Source organism: Neovison vison, chromosome 7 (genome assembly GCF_020171115.1).
Source record: "Neovison vison isolate M4711 chromosome 7, ASM_NN_V1, whole genome shotgun sequence".
NCBI lineage: Eukaryota > Metazoa > Chordata > Mammalia > Carnivora > Mustelidae > Neogale > Neogale vison.
Genome location: NC_058097.1, coordinates 112174183 through 112180182, shown reverse-complemented (window position 1 = coordinate 112180182; position 6000 = coordinate 112174183).

Here is a 6000-nt window from a genome sequence, read left to right as displayed (position 1 = left end):
GAGTGATCTTGAGCTCCTGATTCTACTGAGTAATCCTCTGTGTCTTTATATGTAAACAAGAAGAGATGGGATGTTCAAGTAAGAACACAGCCCAAAGTATGCACTGTAAAATATCAATATTCCATATATTAATGATGTTGTTTCACCATAGCTGATCTTTCATTAGGCTTATTTTTAGTATTATGATTAGCCTCTTTAAAATGTTTAATAGCCATTTATATTTTCTTTTTTGTGAACTCTTTCTTCCTATCTTTTGTCACTTTTTAAATTGTGTTCTTGGTTTTTTTCCTTACTGACTTGTAGGAACTTTGTTGTTGTTTTTTTAGATTTTATTTATTGAGGCATCTGGATGGCTCAGTCCTTAAGCATCTGCTTTTGGCTCAGGTTGTAATCCCAGGGCCCTGGGATTGAGCCCCACATCGGGCTCCCTCCTCGGCAGTAAGTCTGCTTCCCCCTCTCCTACTCTCCCTGTTTGTGTGCCCTCTCTCGCTGTATCTCTCTCTCTCTGTGTCAAATAAATAAATAAAATCTTTTTTAAAAAATATTTTTAAAAAAGATTTTATTTATTTGACAGAGAGAGAGACCAAGCATGGGGGAGCAGAGGGGCAGAGGAAAAGAGAGAGAAGCAGACTCCCCACTGAGCAGAGAGCCCAATGCAGGGCTTGATCCCAGGACTCTGGGATCATGACCTCAGCTGAAGGCAGATGCTTAATTGATGGAGCCACCCAGGTGCCCCTAGGAACTTTTTATGTATAACAAACTATCTCTGTGTTTGGGATACAAATCACAAATACTGTCACTTTTGTTGTTTGTCATTTTCCTTTGCTTTTGATAATTTTTGGCATGCAGAATTTTAAAACATTTATTTTATTTTATTTTTTTAAAAAATATTTTATTTATTTAACAGAGAGAGAGAGATCACAAGTATGCAGAAAGAAAGGTGGGGGGGGGGCTCAATCCCATGACCCCAAGACCAGGACCCGAGCCGAAGGCAGAGGTCTAACCCACTGAGCCACCCAGGTGCCCCTAAAACATTTAATACAGTTAATTTTATCAGTATTTTCTTCTTTGACTCTCAGGCTTTTATGTTATACATATAAGGACTTTTCTTATTTTTAGTTTATTTAAGAAAACGTCTCCAGTATTTTTTACTCCTTCCTTTTAACAGTATCTACCATCTTGGTCATTGTTAAGATGAATTCAATATTACCCTCTTACAGTGCAAACATTTATAACTTCATTTCTTTTGATCCACTAACATGATTGCATTAACAGTGAAAGTTAGAAGGACAAAAATCAATTTGGCTTCATAAACAGTATCCTCAAACAAAATATAACTGATCCATCATTTTAACAAACATATACCAAATATTTAGTTCCATGCACAAAGTCCTCTTGGGAAATGTTTATAAGCTCATCTCTATACCTCATAATAGAGTTTAAAAAGGTTTTATAATCTCTAACATCAGAAATTCATAGTTCATAATGGCAGCACTTTATGCCCCATTATTTTCAAAGCTATGCATACTAATTAGGTATTATTCTTTGAAGTACATTGTATCAATAGGTGGCAAATTTTATTTTTAAAAAATATTTTATTTATTTATTTGTCAGAGAGAGGGTTTGCACAAGCAGTGGGAGTAGCAGGCAGAGGGAGAAGCAGGCTTCCTGCTGGACAAGGAGCTCGATGTGGGACTTGATCCCAGAACCCCTAGATCATGACATGAGCCGAAGGCAGACACTTAACCAACTGAACCATCCAGACATCTTAGTAGGTGCCAAATTTTAAATCTGAACATAGAATTTGGATGGTTTAGGATGGAAGAAAAGGATTTTTAAAAGACATTTTTGTTAGCCTATTGGTTTTTCTCTGGTAATGTACTTGGCTACTTTTTGGGGACTTGTTGAGGAAAATGGTGGAATCGTTCTCATTCCACTATATACATTTTAGAGGATGAAGAAATGACGATCTCTCATATCTCATACCTTTAATTCCCTGCTCTGGGTCTTTCTATCACTTTATGAAGCATGTTTTAAATTGAGATGCCAAAGCAGCATAGAAAACTTTGAGAAGTACCTGGGTGGCTTAGTTGTTTGACCATCTGCCTTTGGCTCAGGTCATGATCCCAGGGTCCTGGCACTTAGCCCCATTTTGGGCTCATGGTTGGCATGCCCAGCAAAAGGGGCAGGCGGTGGTGGGGGGGAGTGGTCTGCTTCTCCCTCTCCTTCTGCCCCTTCCCCCACTCATGCTCTCTTTTTCTCTCTCTCTCAAATAAATAAAATCTTGGGGGAAAAAAAAAAGACAACTTTGAGAAAGAAATGAAAGTTTTGATCCTACACACTGACATCATCCTGAATGAGTAAACAGGATGGATTTAGTGGTTCTTAAGTTAGGAATACTGGGAGTTGGATATCCTATCCTTGAATGTGTTCTTATGTGAGTTCACATCCTAATTTCTGGTGTAAAAGCATTATTTGAAGATGCGTTTGCAGGAAGCATTCAGGGACTCCTGTTCTTTCTCTAGACATGTCATCCACTTTGATAGTACTTAAAGTACTCAGATAGAAAGTAACTTGAAACCGACAGCAAGCAATATAATACAAAATGTTATGAGTAAAGTATGTTACTCAGATCCTTCTAAAATACATTTCTTCCCTTATTTTGAAGGCCACTGTATAGGCACCTGGGCTAATGGAACCAGTCTCTTCCTTTGATCATCAATAGAGTCATCTTTTTGGGAAACCAAGTCCCAGCTCAGATGACGGTTTTAAATGTGTCTGACATGAAGGAGAGAAGGACTGTTTAATTATTCGTTCCCTGAAAAGCAGGTCTTTTCTCTCTTGGGATTCATAAATCTTCAGTTGAGACCATAGCAGGAACTCTGTCAGATCTTGTGGGTTAGATAGGGGGCAAACATTTGATTTTTTTTTTTTTTTTTTTTTTGCCCAGGGCAATGTGCAGGATCTTGTTTTATGGGTCAGCCTAGCATACAGCTCCAGCCTGCTGGTTCTAGGTAACAGATTTTAGTCAAGTGAGGATTAACAATTAATGTAATGCAAGTACATTTATTTAATCTCCTAACGCTTGGAGAAGGCTTGGGAAGGTGTGCAGTGAATAGCCTGGCACATAGTAGATGCTCAGTGAATAATCACAATAATCAAATGTAAAGCACAGTTAAAAGACAAGCATAAGAAAGTACCTGGCTAGCTTCAGCAACTGCTTTTCATTTTCTGTCTGCTCTGGAAAGGGGTAGAAGGGATTATGGCATTTAACTAGCCATGTGCTGTCCCATAGGTAACCAGTAGCCATATGTGGCTATTGAGCACTTAGAATATGGCTAGTATAAATTGAGATGTGCAGTAAGTACATACTGGATTTTGAAAAATTAGTATTAAAAAATAATACAAATAAGGGGTGCCTGGGTGGCTCAGTGGGTTAAGCCTCTGCCTTTGGCTCAGGTCATAATCTTAGGGTCCTGGGATTGAGCCCCGCATCAGGCTCTCTGCTCAGCAAGGAGCCTGCTTCCCCCTCTCTCTCTGCCTGCCTCTCTGCCTACTTGTGATCTCTATGTCAATACATACATAAAATCTTTTTTTAAAAAAAGAATACAAATATGAAGAAATCTCAATATATTTATATTGATTAGATGTTGAATATTTTTATTATACTGGAGCTAAATAAAATACATTAATATTTCACCTGTAAATGTAACTAGTAGAAGGGTGCCTGGGTGGCTCCCTTCAGCTCAGGGTTATGATCCCAGGGTCCAAGGATGACCCTGCATCGGGCTCCCTGCTCAGGGGGAGGCCTGCCTCTCCCTCTTCCCCTGCTTGTGTGTTCCCTCTCTCGCTGTGATTCTCCCTGTCAAATAAACAAATACAGTCTTTTAAAAAATAAAATAAAAAATAAATGTGACTAGTAGAAAATTGAAAATTACCTTTGTGGCTCACATTATTGGAGAGTGCTGATCTATACTTTAGAGATAATCCAGGCAATGAAACATCTCTGCTTCTAAGGAGCAAATGGTTTACAAGCTCTCTGAAAAAATATAACTTGTACTCATTGCAGGAGTTGGCCCTGAAGGGGTGGGGCCAGACAGCCCTGAAGGTCTGGAGGCTCTGACTCCAGGGCAGAAGTAGGATGGCCCACACAGGGGCTTGAGGGGAGCGTAGAGAATGGGTTCTGGTGATCCTAGTGTTTCTCCACCATTCTGTGCAGTAACTCCACAGCAGAGAAACTTACCAGCTTTCTTTCTTTCTTTTTTTTAAGATTTTATTTATTTATTTGGCAGACAGAGATTACAAGTAGACAGAGAGAGAGAGGGAGGGGGAAGCAGGCTCACTGCTGAGCAGAGAGCCTGATGCGAAGCTCGAAGCTCGATCCCAGCACCCTGAGATCATGACCTGAGCCAAAGGCAGAGGCTTTAACCCAATGAACCACCCAGGCGCCCCCTTACCAGCTTTCTTGACTTTTCCATTTCCCTGAGTGTGTGGGCTGTAGCTCTAGGAGGAGTCTGAGGCTAGGACCCAACAGGCACTTCTTCAAGACAAGACCCGCCTGTACAGCTTACCTATACATTTGCTGGCAGGGGTCAGGTCCCAGAACCGCCCCCCCCCACCACCACCGAAGCAGCCCCCAGCTGTGATTATTGAGCATCCTGGAAGAAGGGATTTTTCCCTCTGGGAAACGGGTGGCGACTGAGGAATCCCTGTCTCCGCCTCCACTTCTGATCCCTCGGTCCGCCTCTGCATCCCCAGGGAACTGCGTTGGTGTGGGCGGTTGGGACTCTCAACGACTGAGCTTTGTTACCCTTGGTTGCAGAAAGGGGAATAGGAAGAGGAAGGAAAAGTCCTGTAGTTCTCAAGGCTTTCCATTAGCTATGTTTTCTCCCTCTGTCTCTTACTTCTTAGGTTCCTGCTGGGGTCGTGGCAAAGGTAGTATAGCTGGATTCCGGAGGGAAATGCCTTTAAGTCTCCCTACCTAGGTGGCCCTCAGCTCTCAGCTCTGGAAAGCAGGTCCCAGTGAAGAGGGAGCAGGAGGCTGGCTGAGGAGGGAGCAGGGGCTGGCGCCTTGCACCCCTTCTCCACCCACTCCCCTTAGTAATATGTATGACATTCCTCAGGCACCCCTGACTGCCCTAAAAGAAGAACAAATGGTTATATTGCAGAGATCACAGTCCTGTAAGGCAGGAGTCTCCCTTTGTTTGCAAATGTCCTTGAGATTTACAAACAAAGAAGTTACCTTATCAATAGCCCAATTTCCAAGGACACATAACTCAGTTCCTCAAGCCCTAATGCCACCCTCCCCTCCGTAAGAAACCAAAGGAGGCAGAGGTAAAAAGAAATGTAAATAAAGTTAAATTTCTTCTAAACCTAAATCTCACTCACAAGGACGCTTGATAGCAGGAATGTAACATTCCACCAGGAAACTCCCAATTGTCTTTATGTTAATGTCTCATTAGAGGGGAAATGCCTTGACTTGATAGTAACCAGGTCTTCAATATCCTGATAGTATTCTTTGCCCCAATAGCTCTTCTGAACACCCCTTTGTCCTCACCTACCCAACTCCTGTGTATATAACCAGATACTCCTCACAGGCCCTGGGCAGCCGCATCTCTGCCTGCCCACGGGTCCTGTCCCCGTGCTCTAATAAACCACCTTTTTGCACCAGAGACGTCTTAAGAATTCTTTCTTTAGCCGTCGGCTCCGAACCTCATCCCACTGAACCTCACCTAGGTTCGAGAACTTCATCACCAGTGCGAGCGGAACTAGAAAAGGGGAACGTCTCCTCCGGGCACGGGGTCTGAAGACACAGCCTTAGCTTTGAGGGCAAGCAGGGAGCTGAGTGCAGCCTATGTGAAATAGTGGGGAGGGTAAGGACCAAACAGGCGGTCTTCCCCTTCCCTCCCCTTCTCTGGATCCCGAGAACACTCTGGTTACCTGTGTTAGGCAGAATTCTGAGAAAGGGTTTGCAGTGCCTTGGTTCCAAAGTAATAGTCA